Source organism: Cupressus sempervirens, chromosome 3 (assembly GCF_028749045.1).
Source record: "Cupressus sempervirens isolate cs-2001-9-10 chromosome 3, ASM2874904v1, whole genome shotgun sequence".
NCBI classification, from domain to species: domain Eukaryota; kingdom Viridiplantae; phylum Streptophyta; class Pinopsida; order Cupressales; family Cupressaceae; genus Cupressus; species Cupressus sempervirens.
In genome coordinates, this window is record NC_143120.1 from 686,123,936 (window position 1) to 686,134,680 (window position 10,745).

General features: G+C 30.1%; 1 pseudogene; it reads left to right on the top strand.

The window, feature by feature from the left end:
- The first annotated feature begins 6,878 nt into the window (after window positions 1-6,878).
- Window positions 6,879-7,337, top strand: LOC149568596 (aspartic proteinase CDR1 pseudogene; annotated as a pseudogene).
- The last annotated feature ends 3,408 nt before the right edge of the window (window positions 7,338-10,745 follow it).

A 10,745-nucleotide genomic window follows, 5' to 3' on the forward strand; every position in this document is an offset into this window, starting at 1 on the left:
TAATGGCCCTAAAAAGCCTCTCTTTTGCCTAATTCAAAACTTCCCCTTCAAATTCCCCTTCTGGTCCAATTTCTTCTTCTTCATTGTTGTCCTCACTTTCGTCACCTGTAGTAACATTTGTTCCTCTATGGAGCTCCTCCTGCAATGCTTGAACCTTCCTTTAGAGGGCTCTAACCTCCTCAAGATCAATAGCTCTAGCCCTTCCACCATGCTCTCTTCGTGGAGGCATCTTCTTAATTCAAACCCACAACCACACAGTCCTTGTGCAAACTGCCTCATAGTTAGCGCTCTGTCTACACATTCAAGAAAACCTACTCTGATACCACTTGATGGGGACACAACCCAAGCATAGAATGGACACAACAGGAAAGGGAAAATTTTATTAACTATGAAAATATGCTAGTACACTTAGTGCAGAGAAACAGACTCCAAAACATGCCCTATGGGCTTACAATAGAATAAATCTAGAGATAATTTCTTCTCCCAGTACCTTCTCTCAAACTCCACTTTGAACTGCCTTTTACAATGCCAGAAATGTCCTTAAATAGACCCCAAAGGGTTAAGTATTAGGAATACATTCTAGAAAGTGCTAGTTGGCATCCACCAACCAAATAGAAGGCTCCAGAAGTCGCTTTAGAAGTCAGCACAAAACTAGAAGAATCTAGAAAAAGTAATCGAACTTTCGGGAGGCATAACTTTTGAACCATAGCTCCGATTGATGAACCGTTTACATTTTCAGAAAGCTCTCAAAGCACTCAATAGCCCTATGGATAGCTTATCTCATCCCCCATTTTTTGGCCCTGTACAAGGTCAGTTAATGCCCTGAACCTGACTTTGAAGCATTCTTAGGAGGTCTCCAGAAACTAAAAAACCACGATAACTTTCAAATTGTGCAGCCTTTTGACCTGATTCTTTTTATGGAATATTCTAAATTACAATTTTAATTCTCCCTCCAATTTACACCTTCTAATACACCATAATTATGGCTCAATTACATAGTCCTATTTTTTTGACATTTACACGTATCCCAAGGTGCTCAATTACTCTAAACTAGAACACTCTGGATGCTCCTGCATCAAGTAGGACATTAATGACTATATTTTTGAGTCATTTTGTCTCATCAATAAGGTGTGTTTCTTACATGGTGAACAAGTAATGAAGGGTACTCTTTTATATCGTAGCTGATAAAGATTAATTTCAATGAGATTTGAAAGGGCCAATTCATGAGGTACAAGAGTAGCTGAGATTACCAATGAAAATGTATCTGAGTTGGTAAAATATTTCCTCCAGCTTTTCTTATTTCAAATGTATCTAACAAAGTTTAACATTTATACTCTCTGTCTAGATAATGTCTACTTTGCGTCTTCATGCATTTATGTGTCTACATTGTGTCTGCTTTATGTCTTCATGCACTTATTTGTTTACTTTGTGTTTGCTTTGTGTCTTCATTTTCTCACGTGTTTTTACTATAAACTCCATGTGTTTATGCATATTATGTATCTTCCCACATCCAATTATATGCTTTGTTTGCCAACTCTCTAAGACAAGTAAAAATGATTTTTTCTTGAGGACAAACAATATTTGAGTGGGAAGGACTACAATATCCCCGCCAAAGTACAACTTAATGAATAAAAAGTTTAAATATAAATAATAAACAGTCATATCACATAATATATTGGATCTTATTTAAATAATAAAGATAATAAATTATCTTAATTTATATATTATTATTAACTATTGATATAATAATGAATGAATATATAATAGAGTATGTTATTAAATATTAATCTAATACAACATAATATATATCAGTATATTGATATAAGAATAGTCTTATAAGTTAATATAATAATATATTTAAAAGAGTATATGTCAAATAAATAAATTATTATTAATAAATGAATAATAAATTATGACTACTTAATGTTAGTCAAATGATTAAAGTATAAATGATAATCACCTTCAGCAATAGAAATATATATATATATACCCCTTGTACATAGGCATCTGATCCATGATTAAATTAAGAACCTTGACCAATAATTGGAAGCATGAAGAGCCAAGTAAGAGGTCAAGTTGGTTATAAACCCCTAAATCAAGTATATATAATTCTAAAACTTATAATTAAAATACATAGTGTGTAGGAGAAAGAATAGGTAAGAACATATGGATGGTATCATAATATAATATTTCATGCCTATAGTTACCAACAACCCTCTAAAGTAACATAAAATATCTCCAAAAACTAGTGGCTAAATACCATAGAAAATAAATGTATGTTTTCACAAAAAGAACTCAAAACCTTTAAATAACAATACGAGTTAAATGTGAAAATATAATACATGATCTTGAGAGTAAATAATAAGGTTTATACAGATAAATAATGCATTCAATAAGTTCAGTGCTTGCCTCAAGTCCTACGAAGATTCAAAAAATCAGGAGTAAAGAAAAAAAGAGAGAAAAATAAACCCAACTTAAAATGCATCATCCAAACCTTTCCAATTTATGTCTCCATGGTAGAAGAAGAATAAACTGTACAAAACTAAATCTCTCTATCATCGGGCCTTGAAAATCTCACATATAACTCTCTCTCCAAATGGGAAGAAACTTACAAATCATTAAAGAATTATACTTAAAACCCTCACTCACACAGTATGCCATTCATTTTTCTCCATAAAAATACCTTTGAGAAATTCTTCCCCTTCATATTTACATTTTACACCACAAATATATGTTCTCGAATAGATTTCAAAATAAAAATAATTCCACAATCTGAAATTGCATTACTTTATGTAATTAATTACAATTTTCCAAGTTATTTAGGCATATTAGAGATATATTAAGGCTATTTTATGGAAACATAATTGATAAATAGTAAAAAAATGATGTAAATACCATTTCTAATTCTTTTGAGTATATTTCTTTATGCTCATTACTATATTTATTTCCTTGTCTCATATACTTCCACACAGATAATGCATGTATTACATACACCTTTTGCTAGTTGAATGCATTTTATAACCAGCCTTTGTATGTTAGGGAATTTACTCCTCTTTCAAATACTTATTAATTTAATTTTGCATGTTTTAATTTCTTTAATGTAATATCATATTGAATTTTTTTTTATTATCAAAGTGTACTGCTTAAACTCCCTCACATACAAGTTTTAACATACATTTAAAACTAAATCTAGTAATAATGTATCTATGCATATTTATACAAAAATATATGTGTGTACCCATATACTCCCATATAAACATACTACTCCTAAATGATAGATAATTTTCATGAAAATGAAATATCCAAATTATGAACACATAAAAATTTTACAACCAACATCTACTGATCATACCATCAAAATAAATCATACAAAAAATAATCGTGAGACTAAATGACTGACCTCCTATTAGACTTAAAAAGCATATAAGGATTTCTGTATGGATCATGGTTCCATCTCTATTTTATCAACAACTTATTTAATGATTTTCAGGCGTACTCACACTTGTGTAGTCAGATATAGTCTATGTCTTGTACTTGCATACACTTGCATTATCGACTGACAAGATACAATACATATGCATATATACAATAGGGACAAACAAGTAAGGAGTAGTGTGACATCATGTAAATCTCTTATAGTAGTGACTACAACTACCTTCCCTCAACTAGGAGACATAATGTACAATGGCTTATTCGAATTATATTAAAACTAAATCATAAAGATGAATTAAAACAAGACATAAGAAATATTTCCAACCAATGTATAGAGAGTGCGAGAGTGAATTATAACTCAAAGAAACCTATAAAGGATTATCCAAGGCACATATTAGACAATAAACCATATACTCAATTTCCTAAGACCATTACATAGATCGTGATCAAATATATAATGCAAATCAAGCAGTGGACATTTTAAAAAATCTCTAAGTAGATTTGCAAAGATGTTTATTTTAAAGATAGAAATGTCTCTAGAAGCTTTTATATCATAAGATTTGAGTTAGTTTTATTGCACTCATTAGGTTATCTAGTGGATAGGAATCATTATGCTTTAAAATTCTAGTTAAAAAAAGTTTAGTTTTTACTAAAAAATGTTTCTGAATCAAAGAGTAATGAGATTAACCTTATCTTCCAACATATCCCAAGTGTGATTCTGATATCTTCAAACTCTACTTATAATTGTCTAGAGTAGAGGTGAATTTGCATTAAAAAACTTGAGCAGTGAGAACTAAACTATGCGTAGATTAGCATCAAATTATCAACACTTCCCCTTAATGCTAAGACTCACAATTTCATCTCTAGACACTCATACTTAACTCCTACAACTCAAACTGCAACTTCAAATTTCTAAAGTCTTATAGATAAACATACTACATCAAATCTAATTAAATTATTTTCTTACTTATTTCTCTCTTTCATGAGAGATCACAAGCCTTAGTCTTCTCATTTCTTTCTCTAATATAAAGAATACTCATGACACTTCCATGTGTCAACCAAAATAAGTAGTCATCAACTACTTCAATCAAAAATTTTAACCTTGACCCACCACTCTCTCTTCTAACATTCTAACATTTAGGTTTAATAAACCTTTTCAACATCTTTGTCACCTTATGCCAGCATGATCCATTGATCTATCCATAGCAAACCTATATATAACTTTTCATAGATTATCCAATGTAATCTTTATTCCAAGATAATTTTCAACTATGACTCTTAATACCACAAATATTAAAAGGGTGAAGATCCCAATATTTCTTCTTCTTTATGCCCTTCTCTATTAAAATATGTATATGTACTACATTCCTTTCTTTGAACTAATTTGTCTAAACCTACAACACTGTAAACATAAGATGTTTGATGTTTACCAAATCCTAGGCATGTAAATTTTTTCCACTAAATGGATTGGATGATCTCTTTCATGCCTTCATGCACTTTAAAAATCCTCTTCTTTCAAATCCTATTTTATGCGCAATCTCAAACCAATGTATGTATGTATGTATGTATGTATGTCTACAAGTATTCATGATGACAATAAAAGTTTTTTATATATATATATATAAAACTTTTATTGTCATCATGAATACTTGTAGACTTATCTTTAGCTTCACCCTTACTTTAAAAAATGTTAGGTGCACCATCTAAAACTTCTAGATCAAGAGAACAAAAAAAATAGATTTCCAATTTGACATAATATTCATGTCTCTCATTTCTAAACAATTTCAAATAGTCTACTAATTATGAATTGCAGTTCTTTAATTTTCTCAATTCATCATTCCAAATATCATTTTCACAAAGTAGACTCAACTTTTTGTGTTAACCATATTGTCAGATCATCCATTTTTTGTGTAATATTTAAAGTCCAATTTTTTGTTTTCAATATTTTATTTCTCACTACCAAATAATTTCAAAGAAAATTGATATGCATTAGTTTTTCTCCTTCTTGTATGTGGTCAATTAAATCTGAACAACACTTATATCACTCTGCACATTCCCTCGATATTAGTCATATATTAGTTACGATGATTTGTATAATTAAAACTTTAGATAGATATTCAATTTATCCTTATTAAAACATTGTATAACCCACTATTGATGGTGTGAAGAGATTATAAATAACAGAAATGTAATTCATTTTGAGGAGAACAATCAATAAATGTAATATTGTTTATCTGCTCTATTCTACCCTGAACCTTTGCTATCATGTTTTACATTTTAGAATTCATCTTGATGCCTTTCAAGCTCCAATGGATGCTTATAGAATAATGTTATCAATTATCTTCATAGAATATTGAATCGAGTGAAGCAACAAGATTCAAGTAATGTTTTTAGTTCGCATAGGTTTCATGTTCCTTGTCCACTAGGCCTCCCATCTGTACCATCTACTCTAAAATTTCAAAATGCATATCCAATATTTAAAAAATTATCACCAAAATTTGAGTAGGCTAGGAGACTCGTATCCTTAAATGAAAAATATTGAAATTTTAAACATTATTTAGAGAAAATAGTATAAAATTATATAGAAAATATTAGAAAAGGTAGAAAATAGAGAATATATTATAACAGTTAGAAAGTTTAGAAAGTTTAGAAAACAATAGAAAATATTTATTAAATATAGAAAATTATTTAGAGAGAATATTAGAGAATTTAAATATTTTTATTTTGTTTTTGGTAAAATCATTAGAAATTTTTAGATAAAATTTTAGAAACAACTATTTGAAATCTTTGATAAAAATTAAAATATTTAGAAAATAGTACAAAAGTTCTTCTAGCATAAGTAAAAATCTATCATTCAAGGAAATGAATAATTTGATCTCCTATATACCTATATTAGTATTTTTTTTCATTGAGGATGACATCAATATTTTTCTTTGGTTCATGTTGAAATAGCCATATTCAATTGGTGTTTGTCTTCAATTATCATTAATTTAATGCCCTTTAATTAATGAATACATGCACATAATTCTTAAATGATGATTTCTTAAAAATTTTAAATTTTTAAATACCCCACAAGTTCAAATTTTTACCATAGTATATCACATTATATTTCAACTAAGTTTCCCTCTACTAGAGTTCCTTGAATACAATAAATTAATCTACATGAGATTCAAAATACAATTCTATAAAGCACTATCAAATTACACTTTTTTATAACAATCATTTCTTATTTTTAAAGTAATCATATGAAATTTTTTAAATGAGATGAAAAGTAAAATGAGAATAAGTTGAAGGCATAGACATATTGACTAAGAGATTATGATAAATGTAAAATTAATTTAAATATTTGAAAACATACAAACATAGAGAAACACATTATACAATGGGCTTTTAAACTTCTTTTAACAATATTGATCTCAAGTGGGACACCAAATTTATTTGGAAGTATGATAATTGGGTTATCAGTCAAGTGCATGGAAATACACACTTTTGATCTGCAGCCGGACGGCAGCGGAGGTATGATCATCGATTCCGGAACCACAGTGACCATTCTGGACGAGGCTGCCTACTCTCCTCTCAAGACAGCCATCCAGTCCGCCATTCACCTCGCTCCTGTAGACGGCTCTTCCACAGGCTTGGATCTCTGCTACGGGACATCGTCCACTAAGGACCTCGCCCTGCCGACCCTCACCTTCAACTTCAAGGGCGCCGTGGATTACGAGCTCCCAGCGGACAACTTCTTCATTCAGGTGTCTCAAGACCTTTCCTGCCTCGCAATGTTGGGCGTGCCCTCGGGGAACATTCCTTCCATCTTCGGCAACATACAGCAGCAAAATTTCCACATCCTCTACAACGACGCTCACAACACGCTCTCTTTCAAGCCCACCAAGTGCGACTCTCTCTGAACATTCGTTATCATCCTCCTCTTCTCTGTCTCTTTCCCTCTCTCTCTCATTTTAATTCAACTTGGAATGCTTCTTGCGCTTTCGTTATCCTCTCCCCTTTGCTCTCTTTCCGAGTTTCCCTGTTACTCTTCTGCACCGTCGGTTGTTTTCATTCATTTTCGAATGTAATAAGTGATCCTGTCTCCCATGTAATTATAAATCTTTATAATTTAACTTGGTTTTCAATTTAACTAGATTTTTTTTCACTAAATATTCAAACATAAATAATCTCCTAAGCATGCAGAAATTAATAATTATATGTAACAATGTAGTTTTGTTTTACCAGCTTTGTTGAAGAGTGATATTAGAGTAGAGCGTATTGGTGACGTTATTCTTCTGAGGAAGTATTCAATTTCAGAAGCCAAAATTTTATAGAAAACAATATATCTGTATGAAAGATCCTCATGATAGATCATTAGTCTCAAAAAGAGTTATATATCTTCTTTCTGAATAGTCTTATTAGGAGACAACAAAGAATTTCTCATATTTCTAGATATAAGATTGAAATACTTCCTTTGACTTAATTACGATTCTTTTTAGTATTAGTAATGAAGTTGAAGTTTTCAATTCACTTAGTAGGAAAATAATTAGGATATTTAAAAACTAAGCTTGTGTTGAAAGAGGAATTATATTCTTTCCTAGATGAGAATATTTCATTCATTTAAGACTTCTCTTAAAAATCTTTTTATTTATGCCTTGACTACTTTTAGAATTTTGAAAATGTTATTTGTTAAAATTGAAAGGTTGTAGTGTTATCCATTTTGGTAAAGGGCAAACATAAAGAGGAGTCAAAACCACGTATGACCTAACTATGGAGAGGATGGAAGAAAAGTAATGAGTGGAAACAAACTATTCACAAAAAATACTTTAGTTACTATTTCTATAGTAAAAGAAACATTGGTTGATGGGAGCCCTAAGTCATCTTTCTCAATTTAATGGAAATTTCTTTTGGGGAATAAATCATTGGCCTCTTAATGTTTGAGGTATTATGTGGAAAATGAAAGGAAAATTCATTTTAGTGAGGAATGATAGATGGGTGATATCATCCTAGTTATTCATTATTTGATTGGTCGAAACCAATAGCCTTCTATAAGGTAGTTTGGTGTATATGCTATGGATTCTATTTATAACCATATATATCTCAATCTAACTAAAGTGCATCCTTCTCTTAATATCCTTTAGGAATGAATGAGATTTGTGCATATCCCTATTTCAAATTATGAAATTTTAGCTTTTTTTTTTGCTACAATATATCAATCTACTAATAGTTATACACTAAATCCTTTTGAGCTATGAAGTAACCAACAGAACAATAGGACAGTCTTGACCTCATTATCCTATCGATAGATCTAACTAAATGTAGCCAAATTTTCAAGATATTGAATTTATTCATTTGGTTTGAGAAGCTATTATCTTTTGACATCTTTGAAATCAGATTATTTATTCATGAATAACGTGTTGTTCGATACAAAGGCCATTTCATACAGGTTTGATTAATGATTCCATAATAAAAAAATTATTAGTCCTCTTGAAACATTTTAAAAGGATCATTAGATAAAGAGAGAATATTATAGCCACATTCTTATAATCTTGTTTGTATTATACTTTATCTAGCACACTTACATTTTTTATTGAGAACTTTTTCTAGATTATGGTGTTAGTCACTTCCACATTCCCAATTCCTAATTCTATCGTAAGAATTTCTCAATCATCCATTTGTGTGTGTCCTTAGTTTCTTATTCTATCCAAACAATTAGCTGGTCACTTTTCTTAAACTCCAATATTAAATGTTAAATTGTATACATAAATGAACACCCAATATTCAGAGCAATTTTATTTGTTCAAATAGCACTACATCTCATAAAATCTAGTGATTTTCCCAACATGACTGCAGCCAAAATAAACTAGGTTTATCTCTTTTGTTAATTGACTATAGAAATACAAATCACTATTAAAATGTCTAGGATCTCTAACATATACAAACCTAGTCATATAATAATAAATTGTGTGCCTATCATTAATATATATATTTAATTAAGGTCATGTTTAATTGGTATGAACCATTCAAAACATTTCTATTCCACAACCATAGCGATGAGGAACTTGAAAACATGAACATTTTTCTCAAACAAAACTTAGGGTTTCCAACTCCTTTCATAGAAGTTTTTAATTTTGGCACACACAGATAAGTGGAGACAAAAAATTAACACAAAATATACAACCACATTTCCTTTGTAAAGTCAGTGTCCCAAATGTAAATATTAAATGAGAAGGGTATGTGTAGGATCATGGTGGGCCAACTGTGGCCTTAAATGGCACTAAAAAATTTGGACATTGGTATTAGTCAACTTGATGTGAAATCTTGAACTAGTCATGCATGTTATATCAAAAGTTTGTAAGAATAGTTTTTATAGTAAATTGAATGTAGTTTCTAAAATTCTAGCCATTTTTTATTATAAAAATAAGAATTTAATTGGTCAAAATTTGGAATTTCAATGCAAAATTACAAAAGAGATCACAAAAGAGATCACAAAAAGATAAGAAGTAGATGTATGTATGACCACCTTAATCAAAATAAAATGATAATATATTTCTTTAGGATGCTAGATACAAGAAGTTGATGCATACCCAGATTTGATGCATTCCTTTTGTAATTTTATTCCAAGTAAATAATAATTTATGAATTTTGAGCTACAACAATTTTTGGAATAAGAAACTCTCACATCTGACCACCTTAACTCTTTCAAAACTATACAAAACTACAATTTGTTTTTGTTTTCCGCATAGTAGGAAAACTATAGAATGTGATGCATCTCTTTTATTTTGGAAAGGTTATACCATTTTAAAGTTTTTTTTTTCAATCAATATGTAAACAACACTTTATAAATAACTCCATTAGAAAATAAGTAATGATTACTTATTAAACTCATAATTTGATAGCAATTATATCTATGGAAAACTAATAATGTCCTTAAGAAACCCTTTTTATTTCATTAAATGCAAATGAAAAGTTATTTTTTTCATATCACCACTTTTAGGGCCCTTGTGATCCTACACATATCCAGCAATGAAATGAAATCAAAGAAGATGGAATACAAAACAAAATGTATTTATCGTAGTTTGACAAAACTTTCCTATGTCCACATGCAAGCAAAGAATCACTATATTAATCAATTGATAAATCTATTATATGATGGTCTATGTCTATTTATACATTTACATATCTTTGCTTCAAGCGAAGAACTTCACAAAAGGTGAATAGTCACAATGATAGTTGGGCTTCATATCCCAACAATCTTCCATTTGAAGGCCAATCAACAAGTCATGCACTAAGATTCCTTGCATTTCAATTTCCAATCTCAAAGAAGA